Source organism: Hyaena hyaena, unplaced genomic scaffold (genome assembly GCF_003009895.1).
Source record: "Hyaena hyaena isolate Hyena2069 unplaced genomic scaffold, ASM300989v1 scaffold_215, whole genome shotgun sequence".
In the NCBI taxonomy this organism is placed as follows: Eukaryota; Metazoa; Chordata; class Mammalia; order Carnivora; family Hyaenidae; genus Hyaena; species Hyaena hyaena.
Window position 1 is genome coordinate 2282415 of NW_024080846.1, and position 14416 is coordinate 2296830.

Below are 14416 nucleotides of genomic sequence, written 5' to 3' on the forward strand. Positions count from 1 at the left end.
ATTAATTTTTTCAGCTTTTTTGGGCTATAACTGACATATGACACTGTGTAAGTTTAAAGCAGACAGGGATGCTTAGGTGGCTCAGTCAGTTAAGTGTTTGACTCACAATCTCAGCTCAGGCCTTGATCTCAGGGTCATGAGTTCAAGCCCCGAGATGGACTCCATGCTGGGCAGGAAGCCTACTTAAAAAAATATGTAGAGGTGTCTGGGTGGCTCAGTTGGTTAAGTTGTCTGACTTCAGCTCAGGTCATGATCTCATGGCTCATGAGTTCGAGCCCCGTGTTGAGCTCTGTGCTGACAACTCAGAGCCTGGAGCCTGCTTCAGATTCTGTGTCTTCCTCTTTCTGTCTGACCCACCCCTGCTCTCATTCTGTCTCTATCTCCAAAAATAAACATTAAAAAAAAGTAAAAAATATACATAAATTAAAAAATAAGGTGTACAATGTATTGACTTGATGTGCTCATATATTGCCAAGTGATTACCACCTTCGAGTTAGCACTACACCCCCATCACGTGACAAAATTATCATTTCTTTTTTGTAGTGAGAACATTTCAGATTTACTGTCTTAGGCAAGCCCCAAGTACATGATATAGTATTGTTAAGTACAATCACTGCAATGCATATTTATAACCTTCTTCACAATACTGTGCTCTCGAATGCCTCAACACTTGGCTATTTCCAAAGACATCTGCTTTTGAATCCACCAGCTAAAATGCATCATTTGCTTTAAATTAATAACACAAAAAACTTCCAGTCCTTGTGTTATTCTCTTCATCTATGCCTGCCATGCTGGCATGCTGTACATTTTCCCGGAGGGTCCCACACATGGGGCTCTGCAGCACCGGCGACATTCCCTGGCAAGGCAGCAAATCCCCGCCCCTTCCTCAGGAACCATGGATGGGACACAGCCAGAAGCTCATGTGGGCTCAGTGTCAACCTCCAGCCCAACTGTGAGCCATTCTTCCTCTTCCTGTGTCTTCCTCCTTTCCTGGAAGGAGATGTACAAGCTCCTGCTCATTTGCTGTGCTTTTGCCAGAATATCCAAAGAGTTATGAGTTGTAGGCTTTGACCCTGGAGGACCACAGGGAGGCGGGAGGATCATTTATACCCTCTAAGAATATACAAATGGCATGAAAGCAGATGGCAAAGTTGCTACAAAGTAGACCGTTTTGTGTTGGGGTTCAATTTAGTCTTAAAGAGAGGGCTAGGGTGAGGTAAATGTCTAACATAAATAGCTCATGAATAACTATCGTAACAGCAGCCTTCCACTCTCAGGATGAGGTCGTGTACTCCTGACTCCAATGAGCAGACTGGTAAGAGATACCTGGTGCCTGCATTAACAGGCATTAGACCAACCGGTGGCCAGTCAAGAAGTTGATGTCAGTTGAGTCAAGCTGAGTGCAACAACCATGACAAAAAATTCTTTTGGGTGGAGGAGTTTACGTTTTGTCATGAGGATTTAGACTATCTACACCACCCCATCTGTCGGTTTTGTTGTCCTGGATTCTAATGTCAGCTCCACCACTTTTTAATCCTTCCAGTTTTCAACATCCTTATCAATAAAGTAAGGATAATTATACTTCATTCTTTGAGTTGCAAAGATTAAATGTGAAAATGTACGTAAATTGTATCATTAAAATGCTGGTGCATAGTAGATGCTCAAGGAACATCTCAAATATTTCTTAAAAGGAAAAACAGTGACCTCATCTCCAATGATTTAACTTTAAAGCCAATCAGTTAACATTAAAGGGCTTCAGTGCTTTCACTGGTAAGATGGAGATGATCATATTTTCTTTAGAAGGCATTTAAATTAGAGGTATTGCATGGAAAGTGCCCAGTCTAGCACAGTGTTTAGAGAGCTGGCTGTTCAAAAAAAGGGTCTATTACTATGGTCATAGTCTGGCTCTCAGAGACAGTTTTGCACAACTGGACTGGGCATTGACCCAAGGAAAGAATCCATATGTAGCATAGATTATGTCCACTACCTCAAGAGAAATCTTACCTAAATAGATTTGCTTCTTTATATTCTTCTTCCAGCTGAATATTTAAGTATACTGAAAGTTTTAGCCACTCTTAACAAGGATAATTAGAAAGGAAACTGAAGGCTGGGCACAAAGGGCATAAAGGAGAAGAAAAAACAAAAGTATAGGCACAGGGATTTCTAAAATGATGCTTTAGGAGAGGGAAAGAAAAGTGTAGCTGAACTGAACCTTGTCTTTGGAGCACATTCTTGTCCTCCTAGGAGGGTGGGGTCTGAGACTCAGGAGGGGGGGGGGGTAGGTCAGGGTGTCCCGAGGTGCTCTTGCATGAAGTTAGCCAGGGTGGAACAAGGCCCCATTGGGGAGCAAGGGGGTGGACTGATAAAGCCTGACTTTTTCCAGCGCAGGAGTCCAAGTTCCTCTCTAGGTCTATGGTGGGATCCAGGAGGAGGGAGTCAATAGCTGAGTCATTATAGATGAGACCTTAACATCTGGATAAAGGAGCAGCCGCAGAGAGAAAAATCCTGTTGGTATCTCTATTATCTGTGACTAATTAAAAGACATTTATATGCATCCCACTGAAACCGAGAACCTGAAAATATTCCAGCTTGGGGTAGTGAGGGGGTGGGGGAGTGGTAGAATAAATGGAAATCAACTGTAAAGTAACCAATCATAATAATTAAACATCTGCAAAATTTTTGATAGCTCCTTTAGTGTATTGTCTTCATTATTTTCGCAAATCTAAAAATACTCTTTAAAAAAGCTTCCATTATCTTCCTTGTCCTTTCTCTTTTTCTCATAATATTTTAAGCCTCTCATTTACACATTCTCTTACAAAAGAGATTTTATGGCTTGGGGAGGAAAAACTACAGACATCTGCCCTGTTATTTTCCTGGTGGTGTAGATGGGTAACATCCTGCTGAACAGGTTGCCCAACAGCTAGTGGAATGGTAGATGTGTCACCAGCCATTCTGAATCTTCTCTGGACTAGTCCTATGACCTTAAGCCAATCATTTAACCAATCACCATCTCCTTGAACCCTCCCCAGACACCAAGCCTTGGTCATGTATTTTAAAATCCTGATATACTGCTTTCATGTTGAAAAATGCAAGCAAATTTCTTAGCATAGTGTCTGGTTCTTCCTATAAATGGTTTCTATTTTTAGTATCACATTCCTATGACATCAGTCATCAAGTACAAATGGAAAGTCTAGCACTGATATGTTTTACTTGAAGGAGAGTAAGAGAAAAGCCAAGCAGAGTTGGATGATGAGGCAAACCATCTCAGAAAGACATGCCACCATAGTTTATTTCCATATGGCAGTTAGCTGCTCTCTCTACCTCGTGCCAGGGATGTGGAGGTGAAAAGATAGAGTCCACTAGAAGAAATACACATACAAACATGCAACCCCTTTGGGGACAGACACAGAAGAAGAGGGGAATCTGCAAAGAAATACTGTTTACAAAGCCTCTGGGGCTGTCTCATATGGCCCTCTCTCTGATATTTGGACAGCCAGGATTGGTATGGTCATTTGCTACCAAGAAAAGAGAACTCCTTCTTGCTTTCAGCCCAGAAGTTCTAAGTCCTCTGTATCCTCCTAGGACAAATCTCTATTAGGCAGGCAGCTTGCTTCTGGGTCCCTGAAGTTCATTTGGTGGACTCAGCTGTTTGTGAAGCCCAGGGGAGTTATTCATTAACGTCAGAAAGAAATGCTTGACTAACATCTGGCTTGTTGGGGGCTGGGCTTGGTTAATTCTACTTGGAACAACACCAATATTAGTTCTGCTTGGATTAACACCAGCACTAATGATGACATAAGACTCTTACTTCATTAGCCTGATGAAGGGAAAATCTTGCCTGTTCAGCCCGAGCCAAAGAACAGATCCCAGGTCCAAAACTCAGGAGCTGAGCCTAATGAGTGAATCAAGCTAACTGGACAGAAGAAATGACCCAAGCACAGAGGAAGGCACAGTGGTATGTTGCACGGGATACCCTGAGCCTAGACAGATGTGTTCGGAACACCTAAGTGTTTTAGAAGTTAGAGGGATTGAAGGCATACTGACTGAATCTCATTTTTTAAGGATAGTTACAGCAACCAGAGAGTTGCTTTTATTTTTATATATCAACTGTTCAAATGCCTACTGATAAGGGGAGAAATGGCCCGTGTTCAGGAAAGAAAACCATCAGCAGTTTGATTTGGAGTCCTTATCTTCCTCCCTATGCCCTCTCCCTACCACTGGGCTCAAACACATATCTACTTATAGACACATTTTTCCCACTTACCACTCAGACTGCAAGTATTTAATAGGCATGTGCCATAAGTCTAATGAGGTACAAGAGCTATAGAGACAGATGAGGTAGACTTGGTGCCCTTTAAGGAACTCAGTCTAGAGTCAGGGGTGTACTGACAAGTAAGCTGAAAGCTGAGTGTACTGAAGTCCTGCTGATGGAAGAGAATCTCACTGAGACTTGGGCAGGACAAAGACTGGCTGAAGGAAACCCCTGAGGCTGGAATGAATAGGAATTATTCAGCAGAACAATGCTTTGGAAGAGAGAATGGCTATTGAAGACCCTTCAGAAGAGGGCATCTGGGGGCTGTGGGGACAGAGAGCCCTTCAGTGGGTTCTGAATGAGAACTGGGAGTAGTGAGGACAGAATGTAAGAAACCAGCAGGAATCTAATCATAACTTCCAGTTGTATAGGAGAGTTTATCAACATCTTCATCTCAGATGACATCTTTGAGACTCTCTAACCTAGAAGCAAGGTCAGAAATTCACTTCAGAGAAGATCTGTGAAGTCTTACCAGCCCACACGTTCCTATTATTCTTTCTCACGTTTCAGATATTTAGTAAGCTTGTGGCTTTGTGGTTTGAATTCAGATTCTGGTATACATTCTTTCTTCATCCCAACCTGAAAAATGACAAATGCTGAGAGCAGTGGGTGTGGTTTTGCTGTCACTTTGACCAGGCATGACCAGGACACTCATCAATGGCTGCCAGGCCAAGATGGCTGCCAGCCCAGAGAGCCCAGTCAGGAGCTCTCCGTGGAGAAAAGAAGCCCCTTACTTGGGGTTTGGCTAACTTCACCTGATACTCAGCTGTCCAGAGTTACCCAATTCTCATCCCCAACTTAATCAAGTTTTATTAATCTCTACTGCCTACATAACACTTAAGTCTCTGCAGCATGCTTTTTTTTTTTTTTTAACTTTGATTATTTTGAGAGAGAAAAGGAAAGCTGGGGAGGGTCAGGGAGAGGTAAAGAGAGAGAATCTCAAGCAGGATCCGCACTGTCAATGTAGAGCCTGACATGGGGCTCAATCCCATGAACCTTGAGATCATAACTTGAGCCGAAATCAAGAGTCAGACATTTAACCAACTGAGCTGCCCAGGTGCCCCATTTTCTTTTTTCTTTTTTCTTTTTCCAAGTCTCCTACTGCATGTTTATGCAAAGATAGAATCAGGCCGCTGTTTAAGTAATGGAGACAGTCAACAAACTGGCTGTAACCATTTTATCTGCTGCCATTAAGTGTGTCCAATGCCACAGGAAGTATTTCCCTTTTTGTTTCCATATTGTATTGAGTCACTAGCAGTAAATGAATCAAATAGCCCCACAACCACAGCCCAGGCTTCAGACCTATAGCAGCCAATGGAATTCATTAGCACAGGGAGAGGCAGCATTCTTTTTCCAAAACCAAATATCTAGTTACAGCAGGATTTGAAGACTATAGCTTAATTCCCCTGAACAAACAGAAAACCATTTGCTAGTAAAATTCCATTGAGTTTATTATAATTGACAATATTAAAATTAAAAGAAAAAATTGTTTTTGCTGGCTTTGCTCTTCACTGACCTGACAAAATGGAAAGGGACAGTAGGCAAAACTAGTGATTTTGTTTGTGTTTTTGTCTCTGTGGCAGAAAGCTGAAGTCTGAGACCTTCGCCTGTTCCTTTGGCAGCGAGCAGGCTGGGAGGTGTGTCTGGGAGAGGTCACAGGGTGAATTCTGGGCTCTGAGTTCTCTTGCTTTTTCTACCCCTCATTGGCCGATAGTCCCTGAATGGGAGGTTCCCACTGTCCTGTGGCAGCCCCAAGTAATAAAGGAGAATGGCTATAAATGATTAGTGGGGACTCTGCAAATGTAAAATTTAATGAAGACATCAAATGAAAAAAAAAACGGAAAGTTCAGTTTTAAATCTGAGTTTTCTTGGCAGTAAGAAAATCTGTTCTATGAGGTCTGGTTTAGGAGGTGAAAGAATCAGTTTAGATTTGGAACAAGGAGCAAGAGTTTAGAAGGAAGTAATCACTGTTGATTAAGAAGAGCAAGGTCAGTTCTGAGTTCCCCATTCATAGAAGGGCGTCTCAGATATTACTTGGGCTCCACATGATGTTGAAGCTAATATTGCTTTCCAGGGGCTCTAAAGTTGATTGAGTGTGGATATGAAATGAAATATATACATCATTTACTCAGTTCAGAAACTGTGTTAAGTAGACACTGGCTATTCTTCTAGAAGAGAAAAATTGAGCTCAGAGAGATTAAGTAACACAGTGAAGTACTGGATCTGAGACTTAATTTGTCTAATTACAAAATTTATCCCTTTTTCACTATACTTCCCAAAGGGCAAGGGGTGATGTGATGAGTTTTTAATAAATACTTTACTTTTTTTTTTCCATGTGTAAATATCTTTTTTTTTAATTTATTTTTTTTTTTTTACAAATAGTTTATTGTCAAATTAGTTTCTACATAACACTCAGTGCTCATCCCCAAAGTGCCCTCCTCCATGCCCATCCCCCCCTCCCCCCCACATCCATCAATCCTCAGTTTTTGTCAGCATTCAAGAGTCTCTCATGGTTTGCCTCTCTCCCTTTCCCCCACCATTTCCGCCCTTCTTCTCCCCCTTGTTCCTCCGTCAAGTTCCTCCTAATCCTCCTATACGTGCAAACATATGATATTTGTCCTTCTCTGCCTGACTTATTTCCCCAGAAAACAAGTATTTATTTCATTAATACTTTACTTTTAAGGTAAGCTATGTAACCACCCTTTTTATCTTGTTTTCTGGGGAGAGGAAGTGGAAGGACCAATGCTATGGACTGTCCCATTGGATTGTCCCTTGTGAGTAGATACCCCTCCCTCCATAGACTCTGGAGGAGTTCACTCTGTCCCTGTTTAGGTACTGCCTGGCCCACCCCCTTCTGCAAAGGGAACTTATGCGTGCACACATACACAAGCACACAGACACACACATCTTTGAATGATGCTTCACAATCATTTTTCATTATTCTGAATTCTCCCAAATCCCTAGATTTCTCCTCTGGCTGCAGGAGAAGATATCAAAGGGGGTGTGCCTTCAAGGGAGGTGTAGAGATCATAGTTCCATCATAGTTATAACTCTCAGCTTCCAAAGTACCCTAGAATTTTAGTTCTCATGCTCTGCTTTCATTCTAGTGTCCAAGTAGAACTCAATTTGGAATTATTTTCTGAGTCAACTATAAGTCTGGTGGTTTTTGGTCTTGCATATTGGATATTCTCATGATCTACACATTCTGGATGTGGGTAAGGGTTGGAATTTCCAGGTTCTCCCTCTCTGCAGACTTTTGGTTCTTGACCCACATGCTTATCTAACCCACCTGTGTGACTTTCCCAGAGCTGCTGTAAAATATAATACAAGCATGGCATCTTAAAGCCATAGAAATCTATCCTCTCATAGTTCTGGAGGCCAGAAGTCTGAAACCAGGAAGTATGTGCAGGGTCATACTTCCTCCAGAGTCTCTAGGGGAGAAGCCCTTCCTCACTTCTTCCAGCTTTCTGGTGGCTGGTGCCAGTCCTTGGCTTGTGCTACTTCTCTCTTTGCTCCATTCACCCTCTCCTCTGTGCATCTGTCTCAAAACCTCCTCTGCCTCTCACCTAGGAGGATGCCTGTGATTGGACTTAGGGTCCACTTCCCCCACCCCCACAAAACAGGAAATGCTTTTCCTCTAAAGATCCTAAATGCAATCACATCTTTTGCCATATAAGGTAATATTCTCAGGCTCTGGAGGCCACCATTCGGCCTACTGCACTGTCTCTGCTTCTTGCATTATTCCCACCTCACACCATCAATCCTTGCAATGCGGCATGTCTGCTCCTTCTTGAGCCCCACTGTTGAGTGATTTATGATCTACTGCTCCAAGGAGCAATGGAGCACATGTGTGTGCCTGACAGTGGTGGCCACCCTCACTCTCTGTCTGTTTTTCTTTCTTGTCAAACAGATGTTGCATTCCAAAATCAGACCCTACGGTCCCTCATCCATGGGGCTCTGATGTACTATATCTCCCTTTCACTGATCCATTCCATCCTTTGCCCTGCAAGAGCAATGGCTGCTTTCCATGGCAACACCATCCAGGCAATAACCAAATACTTCAGTACTAACCCAAAATATCTTTGACTCCAGATAAGGAACACCAAGAAAAATTAGGAAAAGAAGCAACTAATATATTAAAAACCATTTTTTATCTTCCTTCTAACCAGTGATTTCCCCTGTACTAAAATTTATTAGACACAACGTGTGACAAATGTCTAGTTCATGCAGAGCTATCAGGTCATAGAAAATAAAACCCTGACTGGTAAAGAATTCTCATGGTAGGCAAAGAGTTCTCTAAGATCAGGGATCAAAGAGAAGCACAATCTAGCAACAAGAACTTAGACCCAGAATCAAGAGGCCTGGATTCTAATCTTAATTCTCTCACCAACAAGTTACATACCTGGGAAAGTTGCTGTATCTTTCTGGACCTTAGGTGACTCATCTGTAAAATGGGGTTAATAGTGTCAGTCTTACTTGCCCCACGGGGTTATTGTGAGGCTCACATAACAGATGTAAGAATGCTTTGGAAAACACCACATACAATGTGTGTCTTCCTTCTTTTTTTTTTCTTAAATAGTTTATTGTCAAGTTGGTTTCCATAAATCACTAGCAGGGAAGAGTTTGGGTTTGTTTCATGTAGACCAACTTCTACCTTGGCTTTCGGATTCCTGCTGCCTCCTATCTACCTTTTCCTCAGTCGGTCATCGGATTTGGAGTCTGCAGACACGAACATGGACCGTGCCCTTGCTCTTAATGTGTGTGTGAGATTGCAGGTAAATATCACTATATTTGAACCTTAGCTTTTTCTTCAGTAGAATAGGGATTCTCATCCCTCACCAATTTAACCACATAAAATCATGTGTGGAAAAAAAAACCCTTTTGAAATTACAAAGCACTATACAGGTTGAAGTTCATGTTATTAAGATGACTGAATGCTCATCATCCTTCTCTTCTGGTGCTCAAACAATTGGGACAAGCCAAGAGATGTAGATCTCTCACCCATGCTGCCAGGAGCTCATGGTTGGTACCACAGCCCTCCTTTACTCAGCATGACAGTGGACATGGCATGGGGCAGAAGAACACATCCAAGATTCGTTTTCTCTTGTGCATTGCACCAACTAAAGTGGTCTATCAGTCGAGTGTACAGGGCAAAGGACTGTTTGTTTCTCATGTCACGATCTGAAGCAGGGTGGAGAAAGAAGGTAGAGATGTATGACTGCTTCCATCCCATGGCTCTGCCACACACTCAGTCCTCAGAATCCTCTAGTTCATTCTATGCATCCAGTCTGTTGATGAGCGAAAGGAGAGAGTCTAGAGGACTATATGGGAAGGTTTAGAGTTCCATCCTAGGGAAGGAGCACATCACTTCTACCTGCACCCCACAGGCCAGAACCCAAGTACATGGCCTCATCTAACTTTAAGGCAAATGGGAAATGTAGCCCAGTCGTGTATCCAGGAGGAAAAAGAGAAATACATACATTGGTGAGCCCTAGCAATCTCTGCCAGAATGGAATCCTTTAGGATGATTTAAAGATATTTAAATTAGGATCAATTTTCCTTGGTGCATAACCAGAGACAATAGACTAAATCTAAAAGATATTAGGTATTACTCAAAGCAAGTGAGTGTGTGTGTGGGCACACACACATGCATATTCCATACCTAATTGATGGGCGAGGTTCTTAGGATTTATGTGTATATAAGTCAGTTTAAAATTTAAACACATTTCCTATAAAACCAGAAGGAGCTATAATGTATATCAATTAACATAGAATATTTGGAGTCAATAGCCTGGGTGCAAATCCCAAATCACCACTAACTGGCTAGAGACTTGATAAAGTCACTTAATCTAGTGACTTGCAAACACTATTGTATATGCATACACACATACATATATATACATACTGTATATATACTTAATACATACACATGTGTACATATATGAGTATACATAAATACATGTGTGTATATATATATACATGTTGTAATGCCTATAAGCCTGGTGGAATCAACTTAATTGACTTTATACCTAGTGATTGGTCATGACCTTATTTGAAACTATTGACTTGGTCTCTCATTAGTTTCAGTTTCCTCAATGAAAAATAGGCTTATTGCACCAAACAAACTAATGTTCATAAAGGATGTCACAAAGTGAGCATTTAATACTTGTCAGCACTTATTATGATGATGCCATTTTTATTTATTTATTTTTTAAAGTTTATTTATTTTGAGAGAGAGACAGCGACAGAGCAGGGGAGGGGGAGAGAAAGAGGGAAAGAGAAGAATCCAAGTACAGAGCCCAACACGGGCTCAATCTCATGAACCATGAGTTATGACCCGAGCAGAAATCAAGACTTGGATGCTTAACTGACTGAGCCACCCGGGAGCCCAGATGATTCCATTTTTAAATGATAGCTTGCAAAAATTCACACAACTAGTAAGAGGTAAAGACAGAATTCAAACAAGGAATTGTTGCCCTCTTTCCATGTTAGCATAGGAAGATCATTTAATTATTCCATTTTTTCCTCTCTTCATTCAGTCAAATAGGAAATATTTATTTAGTGCATAATATGGACCAGACCCTGTGATAGCACTGGGAATCCAGTAATGAATAAATCATGGCTGCTGTTCTTGTTCCGCTTGAATATCTAGAACTGTGCTGTGCAGTACGGTGGCCACTCACCATATTTGGTTATTTGAATTTACATTTCAATTAATTAAAATAAAGTAAAATTAAAAAGGCATTCCCTCAGTCACACTAGTTACATTTCAAGTGTTCAACTACCATGTGTAGCTAAGCGGCTACCATACTTGATAGCACAGGCATGGGACCCTTCCACCATCATAGGAAGTTCTGAAGTATGAACGAAGTACCTTCATAAAATGGATATATTCTTCAAATGGGGAGGATGAAGACAAAGAGAGCTCACATGAAATGGCCTTCATCTTCTGGAGAGACTTGAGGATTTCCCAGACATTTCAGAATGCTGCCCATGGATGCGGCTCAAGGCTGCTCTCAGTTTGCTCTGTTCCCACATACCCGGACAGGTACCTTTGCTGTGTGCATCTCTTCTGCTCTTTGCTGAGGGAGGTATTTCTCACAATATCTGAGCAGCTGAACCTGGATTAGAAATTAGATTCCTATGCATGAGGAAACAGAAAAATATGACTGATTCTAAATATAGACGTTGGTCCCAACTGGAGTCACTGCCTGTGTGGCTCTGCCCAGCAGCTGGGTAGAACAAATCCCTTTCTCTGAAGCCAGTGAAAGCCAGACCTGGTGTTTCCCTGGGAGCATCTTGTCCACCAGAGTAAAGGTCTAGACAGTGTCTGCAGTTGACCTTACCCCAGAGGCTTGTCAAGCATTGGACTATAGCCCCCTAACCATCACTGCGTGTCAACAAAATGACCAAATCCTGGCTCCTGTGGGAAATGGAACTTGTCTGCTCAGCCAGTGAGTTTGATCTCTGCCTGACAACCTCCATGCCCTACTTTTAAGGGTTAGAGTCACCAGCCAAACCCCGCATTAACTTGGACAATTTCCCCCGGAACTGTGGTCCTGATAGCTTCTTGATACATAAACCTACCAAAGCCTAGAAGCATCCATCCTGATTTGCTATCCCCACCTGAAGAGAGCAACCATGTCAGGAAGTGCCAAGGAGCAGAAATGAGTATGCTTTGGGCACGATGACTTGGTGTGGATGGGATCCACTCTATTTAATGTAATGGAAAGAGTGAGAATTTTGGAAACAGGCCTGGGTTCAAAATCACAGTAATTTATGAACTGAGAGCTTAAGTAAGTTACCCATTCACTCTCACCATTAGGCTCTTTGATCTGTAAAATAAGGATCAAAGTGGAAATGCAAGTTGCTTGGGATTTAATGAGGTAAACAGGTCTAAAGGGACTTACACATAGCTAGTATAGCTTTCTTTTCCCCTGCGTCTCTGCTTCCTTTCCTAGAGGCTTTCCTATCCTGGCCTTGGCTAACTCTGCCTTTGAACCAGCTCTCCCCATGTGCTCTGTTCCCCAGTCTCTACCTTTCAGAGAATAAAGGGGACCATCCAGGGGTAAAGTGATGCAAAACTCCATCTAAGTGAAGGCTGGTGTTTCATTGACTAGCACAATAGGGTGAAGCTCTGATCTGGGCTAAGACTCATGCTGTTTTTCTGTCTTTCATGCTAAAGGATAAGAGTTTTTTGCCTCTGAAGGCAAGTTCACACGGGACCATAGAGCTTATGAACCAGGAAAGCAGACTATGAGAAAGGAACCATTATGGTTTATATAACCAGTCTGTTTATTTGGAACTCTGCAGAGAACAGATCTTTCATGTAGGGATGAGAAACATAAATGAATTCCCCTTTGGGAGGAAGTATGAGAGGGTTGGCAGATGCATTACTAGGGTCACACTGGTCCTTGTTCAAGTCTTTAAACACCCAAGCCCTTTCCTACCACATGATCTTCACATATGCACTGACTTCTTCTGCCAGGAAAGTTCCTCTCCCCCCAAGCAAGTTTTTGGCCAAACCCTATCTGACACTCATTCCTCAGCTAACAATGCAGCCATTCCAGATACTCCAATAAAAACCATGCCTGCTGCCTGCTTGTTCTTCTACCTCGTACCACATGCTTTATTCATAACACTTACGAAAATGTAGAATTACTATATGTGTTCATTTGCATTATTATTTAATTTGTAGCTCTTAAACAGTACTGTAAGCTCCATGAGATCATGGAAACATGCTCTAAGCATGAGATCATGCTTGACTTTTTCCTCTTCCGTATCTACAGCACCATTGTCCCTGGTCTGGTGGCATGCTAGTCCTTGATAGCAAGGCGGCTGTGGTCCAAGCATCCATTGGTCTTTTTTGTCCACTCACATTCTGAACTCTGAGCTGTGATATAAAAAACTTAGAAGGGGTGAGCTGGGATCGAAAAGTGAGTCAATGTAGGCATTGGTAGGCAAATCTGGGGAAAAAAGATTTCATGGGACATAGAATTAATACATCCAATGATGACCTCACAGGGAATTGACAATCTCAGTTAGAGCTTAGGAGGAGCAGTGTAATAGCACATCAGTGAGACCGTGTGTGTGGGTGGGGTGGGGGAGGGGCAGCTTGGTAAGACACCTGCTTAGTTTGCCTGTATTTACTAGTGGGAGAAACACATTCCTTCAGGCCACGTCCTCTTAAACATATGGCTAGGAGTATGCTTGACCTGATAAATATTTGTTGAATGAATGGCAGAGTCCAAATGGCTTTGAACTCAACTAAAAATCAATATATATATTTTAAAAAGCCCAGGAGACTAAGGGCAGAACAGAGGTTTCACACACTTTAGGTGTAGATGGAAGCACCCAGCCCTGCACCACCAGCTGGCGTTTTGAGGAAGGTGGGATGGGATGCTTTCTGAAGCCCTTTCCAATCAAGTCCTTTCCAATCATATCTTACCTTCACGATACGCATTGCTTCAGCAAGAAAGGGATTCTAAGTCCCAGTCTCTGAGGAAGCTAGAGCACACCCCCTTCCTGGAGAATAGAGGCTTTGATGAGGCTTCTTTTAGGAGGAGTAGAGGCTCCATTTGGGCATGCCCAGACCCAGTTGCCTCCACTGAATTCGAGGGATAAAGACTGATTTCTCTGGGGGTTTCATGAGAGGTGTAGATGGGAGTGAAGGTGGTGGCTCCAAAGACGAGCTCTGACTTCTTTTTCTCTCAAGAGCCATTTATTTGGTGTTTGTATGCCTGGGGAAGCCTCTGCAAGGTGTGCAGTGTAAGTGCTGGTGTTTCATGTTTTTAACTGATGACTGCTCATCAAGCTCCATCTGGGACCCCCAGGAAGCCAGCTTCTCCTCCATCCTTCCAGATCCAGCTCAGTTCTCTGGCTCTTCCTCTGTGATCGCTCATCTCGCACTTCCACACAGGGAGGGAGATGTCCTCTCCCTCCCCTGGCTTCTTAGCATTTGCTACATGTCTTGGTCTTGAGGTGGATCTTAATCACATACAACCTTGTGGCAGCATTTGCCTGGTTGAATTATATTGGCCAATGGGCTACCCACTCAGGACACTGTAGCAGACAGAAGGGTGGCCACCACCGGTGTCCTAGTCC